This window comes from Lycium barbarum, chromosome 8 (assembly GCF_019175385.1).
Source record: "Lycium barbarum isolate Lr01 chromosome 8, ASM1917538v2, whole genome shotgun sequence".
NCBI lineage: Eukaryota > Viridiplantae > Streptophyta > Magnoliopsida > Solanales > Solanaceae > Lycium > Lycium barbarum.
Genome location: NC_083344.1, coordinates 14,520,349 through 14,540,157, shown reverse-complemented (window position 1 = coordinate 14,540,157; position 19,809 = coordinate 14,520,349).

Genomic DNA, 19,809 nt, shown 5'->3' with positions numbered 1-19,809 from the left:
TTTTCTGGAAATAAGATAAGGCAAATCATAGAGTTTTGAGGGCTAAGGCCCAGCCCAAAAGGTCACATTTTAGGCCCCATTTAACCAAAATTTCAATAAAATAAAGCAAAAGATGTTTTGGGCTTAGCCTAGGAACTGAAGAAAAATAAGAGATTTTGAGCCAAAACTGAGCAAACTTTAATCATTTTTTAAAGAGGGTGTAATTTGGGGCCTAAACCCAGGACAAATGTCATTCTTGTATTATATAAGCAAAATTGGGTTTCTAAGACAAATTCTAGGATCGAGATAATAAATTGTGATTACATAGACTAACTCTTGCAAATCCATGTAAACTATTTTTCTTTAAAAATGAGTAAAGTCTTAAATAAAGGTGTTGTAAAAGACGTACAATACAGACTAACCCGGACCATGTATGACTCTAAGCATGAACAAATTTTACTTACCCCAAACTTTTGAAAGACTTTTTATCTTTACAAAGTAACATTATCCTTATATGTGACAGGAACTAATTGTATCCGAATATTATAAATCCGAACCTAAATACCCTATATGTAAAGGGAATATATTTAATTCTTTTCAAAAGAGGATATGCAAAAAATGACAGATTTTTTCGAGAAAATAAACACAAAATAAACAGTTCATGCAAATACTCACACATTGGAATTCGAAGGTCAACCGTATAGAATGGATCCTTAATACTAGGTGCCTAATACCATTCCTAAGGGATCACCAGAACTCTTACCTAGAACCTTGGATTAAGAAGAATTTTTCACGGTATATAAATAAACCCTTGAAAATTGGTTTTCCTAATTTCCTAAAAATTAGGTGGCGACTCTTTTAAAACAAAGTCCGAAAGAGCACCAACGATTTCGAAGTAGCTTTTCCGAGCGCTAACCCTGCCTGCGAAAATGCGAACCATTACAGATGGTACTTGAGATCAATTAAGCATTTAGGCGAAACATATGAAAGCAAGTAAATCATACAAAGCCGTTTATAAAATTACACAACTCACGTTCCTAAGCATACTAATCGTTTGAAACATAAATGTGCCATTTGAATCAAACCATTGCCCCATAATAATTAGGAATAATATTCTTCCCCGAAGGGGTAAAAAAGATAAAGTAAAGATAATGCATAAAGTAAATTAGCAAAAGCGTCCCCCGGTGGTGGATGATGAAGCCCATTCTAGATCAGTCTTGGCCTTCTTCGCCTTTCGAAAGGTAGTCTGGAAATGAAGATGGGCCGATGTCAAAGTCGCTTCTATCAGAAATCCCTTCTGTGTGAAAGTCAGTGGAGCAACATCATCTAAAGTCTTCTTCATCCGATCATTGAGCTCAACTAAACAATTATTACTAAGCTCCAACTCATGTCTCAGGCTCTCTATGACGTCCTTGTCATGGTCAATCTTCTCCAAATACTTGGCATCTCTGTCGTCAGCTCTCCTCTGAACCAAACGGGCTTGAATCTCAGCTTGCGAGTCTTTATCTTGCAGCAACTGTAGAGAATGGGTCTGGGAAGAAGTGTACCTTGTAAGTCGGCCCTCAACCAATCTTTATACTCTACAATACAACTCGGGAGAATCCTATCTTCGGCCAAGGTATCGCGACCCCAAATCATGCGACCCTTCCATACGTGTATGCAATCTAAAGCCCTCGGCAGTCCATCGATGCCATAGTCAATGATAAAATCTCCCATGCCTCCAACCTAGGTTCTACTTGGATCCTCCCAAATTGGCTCAAGACCCTAGCAGGTGCATAAAGGCGAATCCCTCAATACCCATAAGCGGTAAAAATGGACGCTTTCTACCCTTAACCATAACTTTATCGGACACGAAGTCATGGAACATATATTGAAACCTTTCTTCTTTTAGCCTAGAAAAGGTGAATGTCCAACTTTGTCTGTTTTGTTCTCCGAAGTTTGGACAAAAATCCAGATGACCATCCCTTTTGGCTGGCTTTCTTAAGTGGTGTCCACCTCTAACTTTGATCATATACTTAAGGATCCACCATTTTAGGAGTAAGTTACAGCCTTGGAAGTATTTTTAATGGTTTTGGTAGAGGCTCGAGGCTCGGTATAAATCGGCTAGGATGATTGGAGTTAGGTCAAAGTATTTAGTTTCTTCTTGTTGGATTATGCCGTAGAAGATGGCATGGGTGACCGAAATGACTCCGGTGTCTATGGCTAAGGACCAATCTTTGGGAAAAACCATGGTTTCTAGAAAGCAAATGGCAAAAGCTAAAGGTCTGGTGGTAGTCCATTCGGCATAAGTATTGAACTCCTCGGGATCTTCCACAAATCCATTTAGGCTTCCAAACCGTTTGTATAACTCTCTAAAGGATATGGTTGGACCATGGGCCCAATTGACGTAGTTCAAGGAAAGCATTTTGCAAATTTGGGAGTAAGTGAGTTTTCTGGGATTAAGGCGTTTTGGTAGGATTTATTTCTTCTTTTCAATCCCGAGCCTACACTAGTCAACATATCCTTGAACTCCTCTAATGTTGGCGTCATCTCGATGTTGTCCTCAAATCAGAAAACCATCCTATCTCTATCCCAAAATCTGGTGATTACTTCTATCAACTCTTTGCAACCCGTCATAGTCAAGATGGATGTCAAATTTCCTAAATGACATGAAATTCCCTTTTTCTCCTCCGGGGACATTTGGCCCCACCAAATATGCAGCAACTCTGGTGTAGTCAAAACCATATCAAAACTCAAGTTGATCGACATCTATAACACAGAAGTCAATGCTAATTCTCCCCCCCCCCCCCCCTCCACTAGGCAATGGTTCCATTCATAGCCACATTGTATGTTTTCAAATATCACATAATATGAGATGCTGTGTTTTTCGGATCATAGACCGTACTTGACACGGGGTAGTCTACCTATCGGGTTTGGATATGTCTAAAATACCCAAACCGCTCAGTCTACTTCATACTTAGATTTGGATTAGCTCTAACCTAGGCATATGCAAGAGTAGGTTTTTCGAATCGACCTTGAACCCAAGCGGACTACTCGGGTGAACCGTTATCGGCTGTTGGGTAACGACACACCAACTTAACATTCAACGTGTTCCAAAGAAAGAATGTTTTGGGTTTTTTAGTGAAGACTAGGCCGTGATCCTGCCTATCCCCTTTGAAATCATGCTTTCTGCCAGGAGTGGCGGAATTTATGATATGAAATGAATGACAGTTATACTTACGAAATTTAAACACATAGGCAAATAAATACAGTTAAAATAACATTATATTGAAACCCTTATGGTTAGAACCTAAAAAATCCCCAGCAAAATCGCCATTTGTTGTGGTTCGCTTTTACGCGGGTTAAGGCATAAAGGATACTACGAGATTATTGATGCTCTAATTGACTTTTAGTATTTTTAGAGTCGCCACCTAATTTATTAAAGAAAAAATTAGAAAAATCGGGTAAAAGATTTTTCAAGCAAAAGAGAAATCTTTTGGCTACCAAAATTCGAGGTAAGGATTCTGGTGATCCCCTAAGGAAGCTTTTACGCACCCTAGTATTAAAGATCTGTAGAATACGGGCCTACGAGCTTCAATGTGTTATTAATGTATTATTTTCTTAAAAAAGTATTTAGTTCTCCGCAAAATGTCGTTCATTTCTTTATCATAAACTCAAGAAAATTTTGACAAAAAATTTCCTTAGAAAGGAAAAAGAAGGCGGGGGCGGGGGGTTTGGTTTCACAAATCCATATAAGTGTTCAAATCACTTCATTTCCGGACCAAGACACACTGGAGATTTCTCCCGGATAGTCACTATTATTTTGGTCCTAATGATATGAGTTTAGTCCTTATAGTTTTTATTCATATATAAGAAAATATAGAATATATTTCCTATTTTACACATATATATGCATAAGAAATGAAAGTTTTTATTAAGTCCATTGAAGCTCAATTGGGTCAAGTCATATCCATACCAAAGTCATCTTATTTTCAAATTGGTCCAAGTGTATTTCCTATTGTTTTATGTAAAATTTTCACAAATAGCTACCTTTTAGCTGTTTCTAACAAGCTATAACTACAAGTTCATTATTTACAATTCGTAGCTGATTTTTTCTATATTTAGGTCCCGGACGCGTCGCATAAATATACCCAAAATATAGACTAAATACACGGAACTGTTGAGCAAATAATGCCTCTATTTAAGGAAAAAAAAATCTTTTTCAAAACTAAACAGAAATCTGTTTTTAATGTTCCATAAATCACGCAAATCTCATTCTCTTCCATATCTAATCACATATGTCATTCAACATCTAATCATTCACATAAAATTTGAATTCAAAAAATCTCTTCATATTTTTTTTCCAAAATATAACTAAAAAAAATCTCTTTTTAATGTTCCATAAATCATGCAAAGCTTGATTTGTTCATCAACTGAATTACACGTTTCACCGTGTAATTGCAACTTTTTTTATTTTTTTTTATTTTTCTGAAATTTTTAATTGTTTTTCATATATATTTTGGCTATATTTTTAATTGTATTTTGATTATTATGTTCAATATTACTTATTCTGGTTTTTGTTGACTATATTTAAGATATATTTTGACTATATTTAGAAAACTTTCAGAAAATAAAAAAGTTGCAGCGAAAACGTTGTTACTTCAATTATGAACTCAACTTGAATTCGATATTTCAACAGATGAATCCAAATATATATTCATCGTTTAAAACGCAAAAATAACAGAGAATCTTACATATTTTAGGAAATAGAGTTGAATTTTGACGGTAAAATGTTGAAATTAATGAGCAATTAATACAGAGTAAAAAAGGGAAGTGAAAGAAATCAGAAACTGATTTGAAAAGCACAAAATTAGGGGAGATGGGGAGTTAGAAACGTGTATATTTAGGAAAAGGGGGGGGAGAGAAAGTGTGCAGCTAAAAAATAGGGGTGTGGGGAGTGGTAAGTTAATTGGTAGAAAAGTGGGTAGCTATAAGTTGTAAAAATATAATATTATAGCTACTAAACTTAATTGTTAAAAAGTATAGTTATGTTCCATAAATATGTAACATAGTAAGCTATGCCAAGTAAAAATTACTTGTTTATACCCTTTAAGTTTGGGATTTTGGCCCATCAATATGAAAAAATCCCTGAGTCTTTGAACGGACTTAAAGTCCAAATCAGTTTTATAAGGAGAAGTCCATTTGACACTTGAAGAAATTTGATTTTTCATCTTTAGTTCATTTTTTTGCACGGATTGCCCTTCTTTTGGGGTGGTCTTTAAATTTTGCCTCTCATATTTGTGGTCTTTAAATTTTGCCCTTCGCTTGGATACCTGAGGTTCTGGGTTCGAACCCCCGCTCAGGCATAAAATTAAAAAATAATTTCGCAAGGCAGGGCTGGGGGGAGTGTATGCCGGATCCGGCATAAAGTCTTTAAGGAAAAACTAAAGTTATGCCGGAGGGGGCATAACTTTTCCTCAAGGCATAGTTTAGTTATGCCTTATGGGCCAAAACTTTTCCTTAAGGAACTATGCCTTATGGGGCAGACTTTTAATTAAGGCATAACCAAAAGTATGCCCCATAAGGCAGAACTTTTTCTTAAGGTATAGACTTTGTCTTATAAGACAAACTTTTAGTTATGCCTTAAGGAAAAATTCCGCCTTATGTGGCATACTATAAAAGTTTGTCCATTAAAAGTATGCCCCCAACGGCATAAACTTGTAAAGGAATTACCAAAGTTATGCCAGATTCGGCATACTTATGCCAAGTCTGCCCATAAGGCATAAGTATGCCGGGTCCGACATAAGTTTGGTAATTCCTTCACAAGTTTATGCCGGTGGGGGCATGCTTTTAATGGGCAAACTTTTATGCCGGACCCGGCATAAACTTGTGAAGGAATTACCAAAGTTATGCCGGACCCGGCATACTTATGCCTTAAACAACAATGGATCACTTTGGCATATTAATATCTTCTTATCAGTTAGACATACAAAGGTAAACCAACACAACTAATGAAATAGTTCAACCTATTAGACCTTTTCCTTTAACTTCAAATTTAGATATTAAAACCTTAAACAATCAACTATCCTAAATTTTAATTTAATACTTTTGTGAGCCCTCTTCTTTGCCTGATCAATTAACCCATATGACCTGTCAAACTACCTAGTTCTAATGGTTAAGTCTCCTGGTTCATTGATTAGGTACACCACAAGTATGATCTATACTCTAAGAGATGAGGTATAGACCACATTAATCAATTTAGGAAGCCTATGTTTAGGTTAACACTTGACCATGTCAGACTAACCATTTTAAATATTAACAAATGTTGTAGACCAATTAAGAAAACAACCAAAGGATTCAGTTAAAACATGTCTTGCCTAAACTAGAAGCTAAATTCAATATTAAGATCACATGACACTGTTAAGTCAACACTAGGTGAATTGGTAGGCCATAATAAGTCCAAACAAGCTAACTGGGTTAATCATGAGTAATAAATCACACAGTGATGTTGAATTGAAGGTGAACATGAATAAACAACTCTACATAGTGGTATTGGACCAAGATTTGAACTAATCTAAGCATAATTATACCAAAAGCATACTCAAAACAAACAAGAACTATAACTACATAATGACACCAAAACTGTATCAACAAATAACACCAAAGTAGACATACTTCAATCTAAACACCCATAATGACTTCAATACAAGTTACTAAGCAAATAAACTACATAATAGAAGCTAACCTACACTAAACATACATAAACGTCGATAGCACAAATGTAAACTAACACTAATGCTAATTAATACTATGCTACTAGAACTAAACACATAAAAAAATGAAAAAAATACATAAAATTAAACGAGAAGGATAAAAGATTACCTTTTGTTGATGCAGCCTTGTCGAGATTGAACCTTTGGAGATGCTTGCTTCTCAACTCAAAGCTCAGCCACACACCTACGAAGAAAATGTTTTAAAATTTAACTTAACTCGAGGAAATTCGAAGTTTCAAAGCAAAAATGCCAAAAATTGAGAAATTCGAGGTTTTCAGTGAATAAGTATGATATTAGATCTCTCTAAATTCTAAATTGGGGGTTCTTTATATAGAACCCCAAAAATCTCAAAACCCTAATCGAAATTCGATGTGGGACTCTCAATAAATTTCTAGAAATCAACTTTCCAATAACAATAACGGTCAGAAATTAACGACCCAAGTGCATGAAGGGTCAGATTTGTAGATCCGTTGTTGAATCCTGTTGGTATTGGATGAACCAATGGTAGCCACGGATTCAAAATGATAGAGACAAAATCCATTAATGGATTTGTACTCATTTTGACCAAAAAATTAGAAAAAGTAGGAGAGATGAGGGTTTTACCTCTTCGATGATGGTTTCACGGTGGTGTGGAGGAGAGAGGGTAAGAGCAATTAATGCTCTTACCCAAAAAGGTCGAACACGGATTGAAAAGACGCAACTTTGCCTGAATCTTTGCCATCTTCGACCATAGTGAAGCAATATAGAGAGAGAAAGGGGAGGGGAGTGACGGCTAGGGTTTCTCCATGGAACCCTTGCGTTTTGCCAAATGAGACCTTAATGGTCTGTTTGGTGTCTTTTGAAGACGAAGTGGGTTGGGTCTGGTCTTTTAATGGACTGGGCCTGTTAAAAAAAAAAAAGGCTTCCCCTTATGTATACGTATATACATGTGATATACATGTATACAAATGTATATTCATTGTATATCCGTGTCTATACATAAGTGTAGCTAAAGGTAAAAATGTGTAAATTTTAATCCATAGCCAAGATTAAGAGTGTCCATTGATTGAACATTTCAATCATGGCCAAATTAAAATTACCTAACTAATTAATTAAAATAAATGACACGGATAATTATGCAAAAGACTTAAACTTGCAATTATGACCTTAATTGACTTAAACCATGAAATTGGTTATTGCAATTATGGCCATATTTAACTAACAATTGATTATTTCAATTGTAGCCACAATTAATCACATAATGAACAATTTATAATATAACCACAATTAAACATTTAATTAATTATGATTAATCTAAAAATTACAAATTGATTATGCAGAGATTGAAATTTTGAGAGGTAAATGATTGTTTATTTAATTAATTAAGCTTCTTGAATAGAACAGAGTAAAATACTTGCTAATTAAATCTTCAATAATTTTCACTATTAATTGAATAATTTTTTAAATTATTTTCTGATTTAGGCTTGGAAAATGCTTTATATTAATAGTAAAAATATGTATATTATTTTGAAATGACTTCCAATATATATTTGAAATTATTTGGCTAAATGAAATGGCAAAATATTATCAAAATAATTTTGTAAAAATCATTTTGATTTATAAAAATATGTATTTCACTTTGTTTGAGATCCAAGAACCCTAGATAATTAAAATAAATTATTGGAGGTAAAAGATTAGGTGTAAAAAATATCCCTTGACACTTGAGAAAGAGACTCTCCTGTGTTCCTTTCCTAATTCCATAGCATTATCAGATCTGATCACCTTCACCTTTGTATTAAATTGTCTTTAAATCATTATTTGAAGATCTTTTAACACACAAAAAGCATTACTTTTAGAACTCAGTAAAAAGGTCCAAGTACCCCTGCTGTAGTCATCTACTATAGTGAGAATGTACTTGTATCCATTGTAGGTGCAACATTTGTCACAACCGAACCTAGGCCTGGATGTAACACGGCACCCGGTGCCTGACTACATGTGACCGAGCGAACCAACTGAATAGCTAAATCAACATGTGATATCAAAACATAACTGAAGGCGGAAATCAACTAACACATGCTGAACTACGAACAATCTGACTGAAATATCATTAAAGAGGAAGTACTGAATAAGTTTGTAAATCTGAATAAGTAGCCAACAAGGCTAACACCAAAAGCTTGCTAAAACATCTGATTGACTACTGATATATTCTATGAAGCCTTTAATGAAATACTGAAACTGTTACATCTCGGAAATTTCAGATTGTTGCCTTGCGAGTAGGCTAACGTGAGCTTAAGGTGAATATGAAATCCTTACGAGATTAGGAGAACTATTAGATAGCTTAAAGTGCGCACCATAAGATTTCAAAGTTATATGAACATATGAGCCTAAGTTTGTTGAAGGAAGTGAAATGCAAGTCGTGTTCGAAAAGGTTTTCGCTATAGTTGAGCTAATATCCATTTAGTAATGTCTTGAGGGGATGATATAGGGCCTATTGTATGGCTAATGAAGTGTTATATGAGTGTCAAGAAGGTTCCACAAGGATTGGAAGTCAAACGAATCAACGAGAGAAAGTTTCGGATAACTGTGGGTTATACGACCATTTATACAGTCCGTATAACTTTATACGTTTCGTATAAGGGGGTCTGTATAACATGACCCTTACATAGAAGGGTATTTTAAGGGTGGTATTATACGGCTCACTTATACAGACCGTATAATATTATACGGACCGTATAAGTCCATCGGGTAGAATTTTTATTTTTGTATAAATAGAAGACCCTTGTTATTTTATTTCATTTTTCCACATTTCCTCAAGTGTTGAGAGCTCCAAACCCTTCTCCAAGCATATTTCCCTCCAACCCAAGAGAAAACAAAGATCAAGAGGCAAGAATCAAGATATTCATGTGTTAGAAGTCTTGCTAGGTTAGTAGACTACAAGAAATTCTTGGGTATTGAAGCTAGGGTTTTCATATAAGTTGACAGCTACTCCAAAGCTCATTCTTATGAGATAAAAGGTTATTTTTCATGCTTATTTCATGTTATCATGAAAGTTTTGGTTGTTGAACAACTTGGGTAGAAAAATAAAGTAGAAAATGAAGTCTAAATGTAGCTTTTATGATGTTTTTGAGTAGTAAGCCAACTTGAATCATGATTCTAAGTATGATATGGGTATAATCTTGTTATGGGAGGTAATGATGATGATGAGGAAGCGTTGTATGAAAATGTGCTGAGGGTTGATGTGAATATGTTAGTATAAGTTGAATATGAGAATGAATTTTGAAGACATGATGGAATGTGAGTACTTGATTATGATATTATGGATGTTATTATGGTTATTTGGAAATTGTTTTGTAATATGGTGGAAGTTGATGTAATAGGGGAAATGCTGCTCAATTTTTGCTAGAGCATGAATTGTTCTAGTTTGAATTTAAGAGTATCATTAAGGCTTAACTATGGTATGAATCCTTTTAAATGTAGATTGTCCAAGCTTCGACGGTGAAGGTTAAGTACTTAAGAAGACAAAGAGGTATGTAAGGCTAACCCTTCTTTCTTGAGGCATGATCCCATTGTTATAAACCTTCATGTGAATTTCATATTGTCTTCCAAGATGACTTCATTCTTAGAGTCACTAAAGCTCATAATTCTTGATATTATCACGATACCATTAGTCTCATTCTATGATAGTTAATCCTCCAAGGAAGGATATAATGAAAATGATTATGATAATGAAGACACTGAGGATACTTATGTACTCCTATATATATATATATATAAGTATGACTATTAAGAACACCGAGCTTAGATGGCCGGGTATGATACCAATCGCGCGCGCACCACTGCAGTAGGGTACGGATGACACTGAGCCTTGGTAGGGCTAGGTATGTATAACACCGAACTTTATCATGGTCGGGTATGTTACTTCTAAATGTATAAATGTATGAAATGGAAATTTCCCATTAGAAAGAGGGTAAGTAAATATGATGAACGTCACTAGAGGTATACATGACTCTTTCATTTCGTGGCTCGTCTATCTTATGTTATTTCTTATGCTTCCATTATGTTATTGATTATGCTTTACATACTTAGTATATTATTCGTACTGACGTCTTTTTATTTGTGGACGCTGCGTCATGTCCGCAGGTGGACAGGGAGATAGACTTGACCCATAGATTACTTGTTCAGGGACTTCATAAATGAGCTCCATTTCATCCGGAGCTGCAGCTATTGGTATTATTATTTTGTGTACATACATATTGGCATGGCGGGGGCCTGTCCCGTCTATATGATGTTACATACTCTCTTTAGAGGCTCGTAGACAGTTGTGTATAGCTAGATGTCCTTTGGCCTTGTCGGCTCATATTTTATATATTATTTTGTTAGCCTCGTCGACTTGTGTATATGAATATGAGCATAGCTGTTGATGATAATATAAATGCGTCGTTGCCCAATGAGATTAGTATTATTGATGTATAAAAAATCATGAGTAGGACATGTGGCTCACCTAGATGTGATTATGAATGTATGATAAGAGGTGCCCGATTGGGTTGGCCCAGGTGCCCATCATGGCCCTCCGGTTGGGTCGTGAGAAAAGTGATATCAGAGCAGTTATGTCCTAGGGTGTGTCTACGAGCCGTGTAAATTAGAATCTTGTTTATGGGTGTGTTGCGCGCCACACTTATAAACAGGAGGCTATGGGAATTTTTAGGAATGAATGACCTTCTTTCTTCATAAGATCGTGCGATAGAGCCATGATATAAGGATTTCTCTTTCCTTAACCGTGTATTATGTATTTCTGAAATGCCTGTAAAGAGGAAAGCTACGGCAGCCCAAAAGGGCAAGACAGGGATGGAAAAGCGGGCTGAGAGAATACCGCCACCAGTTATAGAGGGAGATGAATCCCAGAATGAGGTCCCGTCTAGATCCTCCCACTCATTACCCCTTCAGAGGAGCATGAGGGAGCTTCAGCCCCAGCTTTTCCACCAGATGCTTCAGGCCAAGATGTGAAAGAGGCCATTTATTTACTCACTCAGTTGGTTGCGCTCAGACCCAGCGGCAAGGTACAGGTCGTGGTGATAGGGTTGTTAGTGCAAGAACCCGCGATTTTATTAGCTTGAACCCTCCGGAGTTCTATGGGTTAAATCCGGATGAGGACCCTCAAAACTTTATTGATAGAATGTTGAGGACACTTCAGGTAATGCATGCTTCAGACGTTGAATCGGAAGAGTTAGCAGCCTATAGATTGCGGGATGTTGCGGTTCATTGGTATACGATTTTGGGAGTTAATGCACCTCCCCATTTATGGCAAGAATTTGTTGATGCTTTCCTACGACATTACATACCCCTTGAGGTTCGGCGGGCTAGAGCTGATAAGTTCTTGAAGCTTAAGCAAGGAAGCATGAGTGCTTTAGAGTATAGTATCCACTTCAATTCTTTGGCTAGGTATGCTCCGGCCATGGTAGCGGATATGGGTGATTGAGTACACCGATTTATAAGTGGCTTAGGGCCACATTTGATGGATAAGTGGTTGACTGCGTCCCTTCAGGACAATATGGATATTTCTCGCATCCAAGCCCACACCCAGAATTTGGAGGAAAGCCAACAACCGCAAAGAGGTGAGCGTGAGCTTGACAGAGGTTACAACAAGAGGGCTGGATCTTCGGGTCCGACTAGTGAGAGTAGAGGAGGGGTAATACAACAGTTTTCTAGGCATTCAGACTATTCTATGACTAGTGCGCCTCCACAGTTTACGGGCCAGAGATTTGATAGATCTACTCACTCCGGGCTGAGTCAGAATTTTAGAGCTTCAGGTTCTCATTTCAAAGGCGACTCGGGTCAGGCAAGGCCACTCGTGCCATGATGCTCTCAGTGCGGGAAGCTACATTAGGGCCAGTGTCGACTAGGTTCAGATGTTTGCTATGCATGCGGTTGTCCAGGCCATATCATGCATGATTGCCCCTCAATTAGTGGTACGTGTAGGATCTAGCCTTCAGGGTCGGCAGCCGGGTCTTCATCATCTATACGCCCTCTGGAGTAAAGTTCACAGGCGTCGGTCAGCCATGGTAGAGGTAGAGGAAGAGCTCCCAGTTCTACTGGTCCTCAGCACCGTATTTATGAATTGGCTGGGCGAAAGGATCTTGAGTCTTCCCCTGATGTCATCACAGGTATATTGTCGGTACTTTCTCATGATGTATATGCTTTGATAGATCCCGGTTCCACACTGTCATAGGTTACTTCATATATTGCGGGTCGATTTGGGGTCAAACTGGAGTCAATCAAACCTTTCGAGGTATCGACACCCGTTAGTGAACCGGTAATAGCTAGTCGAGTATATAGAAATTGTGTAGTTTTGATTTATAATCATCATACTATGGTCGATTTACATGAGTAGAAAATGGTAGACTTATGATGTTATCATGGGGATGGATTGGTTGGCTTCTTGCTATGCCAATGTCGATTGTAGAATGAAAATAGTTCGCTTTCAATATCCGGGAGAACCAGTTTTGGAATGGAAAGGAAATACAGCGTCTCCGAGAGGTAGGTTTATTTCCTATCTGAAGGAATGGAAAATGGTTGCTAAAGGGTGTATTTACCATCTAGTTCGGGTTCAAGATGTAGAAGCAGAATCGCCAACTCTTCAGTCTGTCCCCGTGGTGAATGAGTTTCCAGATGTATTCCCGGATGAGCTTCCAGGCCTTCCTCCTGAACGGGAGATTAATTTTGCTATTGATGTGCTACCGGATACCAAGCCCATATCTATTCCTCCTTACCAAATGGTTCCCACAGAGTTGAATGAGTTGAAGGAGCAATTGAAGGACTTGCTTGAAATTTTTTTATTAGGCCTAGTTCTTCCCCGTGGGGAGCATGTTTGTGAGGAAAAAAGATGGCTCTTGGCGAATGTGCATCGCCTACAGGCAACTGAACAAAGTGATGATCAAGAATAAATATCTGGTCCCTAGGATTGATGATTTATTTGATCAATTACAAGGCGCCAAATGGTTTTCAAAGATAGACTTGAGATCCGTGTATCATCAGGTGCGAGTTAGGGAAGAAGATATTCCTAAGACAGCCTTTAGAACTAGATACGGCCATTTTGAGTTCTAGGTAATGTCATTCGGGCTAACTAATGCACCGACAGTATTCATGGATTTGATGAACAATGTGTTTAGGCCCTTCCTAGATTTATTTGTAATCGTGTTCATTGACGATATCCTGATATATTCTCGATCCGAGGCAGAACATGCGGATCATTTGTGTACCATTCTTAGAGTACTTCAAATTCAAGACTTATTTGCCAAATTTTCAAAGTGTGAGTTTTGGTTGAATTCGGTGACCTTTTTGGGGCATATTTGTCACGACCCGACTAGGGGCCATGACGGGTACCCGGGGCTAATCACCGGGCCGGCGCATACTACTATTCATCATACTCATCCTGCGCTCATTCATAAATCTCATGCTTCTAATCATAGGGAAACCATTTTCACTTTGAAACATAATTACCTTTATATACATAAGACCTTTGGCTATCAAAAGAATATACATATACAAATGGGAAATCGTGAGACCATACTACCCACACATTCGTATCTACGAGCATCTACTAGAGTACTAGACATATGGACGGCACAGGACCCCGTCGTGCCTAAAAATATATGTACATAGAAAATAGTAAATCAGTAGCACCTCCGGAATAATGGAGTGCTCTCAAAATCTGTTGATAGCTCCTACGAGTCTGGATCACCTCCCTGTCTACCTGTGGGCATGAACACAGCGTCCAAAGAAAAAGATGTCAGTACGAGCATTGTACAGAGTATATATGGCTTAAATAAAATGAGCATAATAAAGAAATCATGAAACATGAGGTGAAAACATAACCTGCTTAGCCTTTAAGAGTAAATGCATTTTAAGCATATCACATACATCGACCTATCACATATAAAATCCTCATCTACCCGCTTCCGGCTACTATCATACGCCACCCACTAGTGGTGGTCATGTCCGGCCTTTTAGGCGCAGTGGAATCACAAGCAGCCTGCATTAGCGGTGACATGTCTGGCCATTCAGGCACGGTGTACTCATAAGCAGCGCGCATTAGCGGTGACATGTTCGGCCATTCGGGCACGGTGGAATCGTATGATCATGTGCTCAACATAGACTTATCATTATCATACATCGCATAGGAATATCATGACCTTAACATAAACTTATCATAACCTTATCATAAACTTAGCATCATCTTACATTTATCATAACACATACATTAGAACTTGGAGGCAACTATGGATATGTCGGGGTGACATGAGGTCGTGAACCCCCAATTACATTATGGAGTAATCACATTCATCATATATCACCTTGAAGGGACTAACATTTTAAGGTGAGTGTACACAAGGAAGAACATCAATGGAACCATACTTAGGATCATTAACTTCATGAACATTATATCTTGCTTTAGGATTCTTTAGACTTAAACTCTTCATCATCATTACCTTTATCGTATTCGTAACATATCTCTCACTCTGGTTATCGCATAAGAGGCTCTATATACATTGACTCATATTCTTCCCAAATGCAAGAAAGTCATGGAGAGTAAGGAAAATAAGGTCGGAGGAATCATGCCTTAGATATGAAGGGGCTAGCCTTACATACCTCTATGATTCGCTAACTCTATCACTTGAATGCTTCTCTCCAATGCTCACGTTTCTACCTTTAAGGAAGTTCGTATTAAAATTAGATAATCGAAGACATACTTATGCTTAACTAAAGCTAACGAAAATCGGGTAACATCTTCCTTTATTTCGATAACTTCCTCCACAATAATAATAACAACAACTCCCAATATCACAACAACACCCACCATATCTTAATCAATAACTTCATCAAGCTAGACATTATCAATCCCAAACATTCCCTATCACTCCTTTATAACCCTAGCTATGGCACCATCCCGTGTCCATCCTCATACAATGGCTCTACAACATCTTTACTAATATTCATAGAAAGATTGCACTCATTACATATCAAGAACTATAATTCAAGTCAAGTCATGATTTGAAAAGAATCTTTATTTTCCATATCTGCACCTCATGCCCCTCTTCTTTCCACAATCCAAGTCTTCCAACCCCTCAATAGTTTAAATAACATGTGAGAATCATAAAACTTACCTTAATCACTTGGGAATAAGCCTTGAGTTACTCTACTCCATTAGAATGAAATCTTCCACTTCTATGTCAAATGAATTCTTACCCTTCACAGACCCTAATAGGCTTCCTAGTATGTGAATCTCTTAAATCCTGGCTTTTGATCTTAATTTCTTGGCATAGATTGTTATAGAAATAGAGAGAGGGTTTTAGAGGTTCTAGAGAGATATAGAGTCTATTTTTGGGGAGAAATAATGAATTAAAATGTGGGAGCTTATATTTATACCCAGTGCTAGACACTTACAGATCGGCGGGTCGACGACTCATCGACGTGCGCCGTCGATTCTCTGCCTGAGATGTCTGATTGTAGAACCTCATCGACAGTACCAGGCGACGGCTCGTCGACGTGTCGACGGTCTGTCCCTTGGGCTGTCGACGCTGACTGGTGTCAGCAGTTTCCTGAACTGCTTCGTTTTGCTCCGATTCGATTCGTTTCACTTCCAATTCCCTCGAAATGCCAAGAATACATAATTCTACACCTGTACATATACCAAGCAAAATATCTCATGACCAAAACTCTGGTGCGGGCTACCGTACCGAAGGTATACACCACCAATAAGCCGAAATCTCCTTGAAATAAAATGGGAGGTGTAACATTCTTCTCCCCTTTAAAAACATTCGTCCTCGAATGTTAAGTTCTCGGGAATTTTACGAAAATTTTGCCAGAGTTTCCCCTGTAGTATGGCACTACCAACCTATCACAACGGCACATAATAACAATGCCTCACAGGGCCACAACATCATGGTAATAAAGTTTGGCCACACACGACCCGAAAGCATAAAAAGAAAATATACATACCTCACAATCTTGACGTTTCATCTTGGATTTCTTCCGGGGCTGAAATAAATGTGGGTGCTTGGCCTTCATATTTTCTTCCGCCTTCCAAGTCATCTCTTCCTGGTTGTTAGTTCTCCATAATACCTTAACTGAAGCTACCTCTTTATTTCTAAGTCTCTGTACTTGCTATCTAGTATGGCAACGGGTACTTCTTCATAAGCTAACTTTTCTATCACTTGAACATCATCTACTGGGACGATCCTCGTAGGATCTCCAACACACTTACGGAGCATTGAGACATGAAAAATCAGATGGACTGATTCTAGTTCCGAGGGTAAGTCCAATTCGTAAGCTACTTGACCCACCTTGCGGACAACCTTATAAGGTCTAATGTATCGAGGACTCAGCTTTCCTTTCTTACCAAATCTCATCACTCCTTTCATTGGCGACACCTTTAAGAATACCCAGTCATCAACTTGAAATTCTAAGTCTCGCCGGCGGTTGTCCGCGTAAGATTTCTGACTATTTTGGGCTGTCAACAATCGATCTCGGATGACCTTGACCTTTTCCACTGCTTGTTAAATCAACTCAGGGCCTATTAGCTGTACTTCTCCTACTTCAAACCACCCAATTGGGGATCGACACTTCCTTCTATATAAGGCTTCATACGGAGCCATTTGAATACTGGAATGATAGTTGTTGTTGTATGCAAACTCAATGAGGGGTAAATGGTCATCCCAACTGCCACCGAAATCTAGAACACATGCCCGTAGCATATCTTCCAAGGTCTGAATAGTACATTAGGCTTGCCCATCAGTTTGTGGGTGAAATGTTGTACTAAGCTTCACCTGAGTACCCAATCCTTCTTGGAAAGACTTCCAAAACATAGCTGTAAATTGCGCTTCTCTATCAGTAATAACGGACATCGGAATACCATGAAGTCGCACTATTTCCTTAAGATACAATCTTGCATAATCTTCTGCTGAGTAAGTAGTTCTGGCTGGAAGGAAATGGGTTGATTTCGTGAGTCTGTCCACGATCACCCATATGGAGTCATACTTGCTTCGGGAGCGAGGTAACCCTACAATAAAGTCCATATTGATCATTTCCCATTTCTAGGTTGGAATCTCCATTGCTTGCAATAATCCTCGTGGCTTTTGATGTTCAATTTTCACTTGTTGGAAATTTGGATATTGTGCTACAAATTCTGCTATGTCCTTTTTCATTCCATCCCACCAATACATTAACTTGAGATCATGATACATCTTTGTTGCACTTGGGTGGATAGAATACCGATAATAATGAGCTTCTTCTAGAATTTGACGACGTAATTCTGCAACATTCGGAACACATAGCCTGCCTCGGTATCTAACAACTCCATCTATAGAAGTTTCAAAGGGAGACTTCTCTTTCTCATGAAATGTATCTCTATAATGGCTGAACTGAAGATCTTCATATTGATGTTCTCTCGCCTCCATGTCTAAGGATGAAACAGTTGGGTTATGAACACCAATTCCCGCATTGCCTGAATCAATTAGGCGAACTCCAAGGCGGGCTAGTTGGTGAAGTTCACGGGTTAATTCTTTCTTCTCCGGAGGAATCTCACATAGACTTCCCGTTGATTTACGGCTAAGTGCATCGGCCACTACATTCGCCTTTCCGGGGTGGTATAAAATACTTACATTATAATCTTTAGAAATTCTAACCATCGACTCTGCCGTAGATTTAACTCCTTTTGCTTGAAAATATATTGGAGACTCTTGTGATATGTATAGATATCGACATGTATACCATATAAGTAATGCCTCCACATTTTTAATGCATGAATAACCGCAGCCAATTCGAGATCATGAGTTGGGTAGTTCTTTTCATGTTTCCGCAACTGTCTTGAAGCATAAGCAATGACTTTACCGTGCCACATTAATACATATCCTACCCTAACCCCAGAAGCATCACAATATACAACATAACCATCTGGCCCTTTTGGGAGTGTCAAGACTGGAGCTGAAGTTAGCCTATCTTTCAATTCTTGAAAACTGCGTTCACAAGTATCATTCCACTGAAATTTTGTTTTTTTCTGAGTTAGCTTTGTCAATGTTGCTGAAATAGAAGAAAACCCCTCCACAAACCTTATGTAGTAACTTGCCAATCCCAGAAAACTACGGACTTCTGTAGGCGTTGTAGGCCTTGGCCAAGTCTTCACAGCCTCAATTTTCTGAGTATCCACTCGAATGCCATCATCTGAAATAACATGACCCAAAAATGACACAGAATTCAGCCAAAACTCGCACTTTGAAAATTTTGCATACAGTTCTCGAGTTCGAAGAATTCCAAGAACAATACGTAAATGGTCTGCGTGCTCTGACTCTGTACGAGAGTACACTAGAATATCATCAATGAACACTATTATGAATAGATCCAAGAGAGGCCTAAATACATTATTCATCAAATTCATAAACACTACTGAAGCATTAGTTAACCCAAATGACATCACCCGAAATTCATAATGGCCATATCTCGTTCTGAAAGCTATTTGGGGAATATCTTCTTCCCTAACTCTCACTTGATGATAACCTGACCTTAGATCTATCTTGGGAAACTACTCAGCACCCTGTAATTGATCGAAAAAATCATCAATTCTTGGAAGAGGATACTTATTCTTTATCTTCACCCTATTTAACTGCCTATAATTGATGCACATCCGTAGGGAACCATCTTTCTTTTGCACAAATAGGACTGACGCTCCCCACGGTGATGAACTAGTCCTAATGAATCATTTTTCAAGTAAATCCTTCAATTGTGCCTTTAGCTCTTTCAACTCTGCAGGAGCCATTCTGTAAGGAGGACTAGAAATAGGCTTGGTGTCCGAAAACACATCAATAGTTAAATCAATCTCTCTTTCCAGAGGAAGGCCTGGAATTTCATCTGGAAATACATCCGGAAACTCATTCACCACCGGAACAGATTGGAGGGTTGGTGTTACACCTTGGAAATTTTCCCCGTTAGCGTACAGTGAATAAGCTAGTGAAGGGCATGACATATATGATGATTTGATAAGTAAGATATAGCACTTGATGACTTTAATTGAGATTCGAAGACATTAGACTCAAAGAAAGAAGTTCGA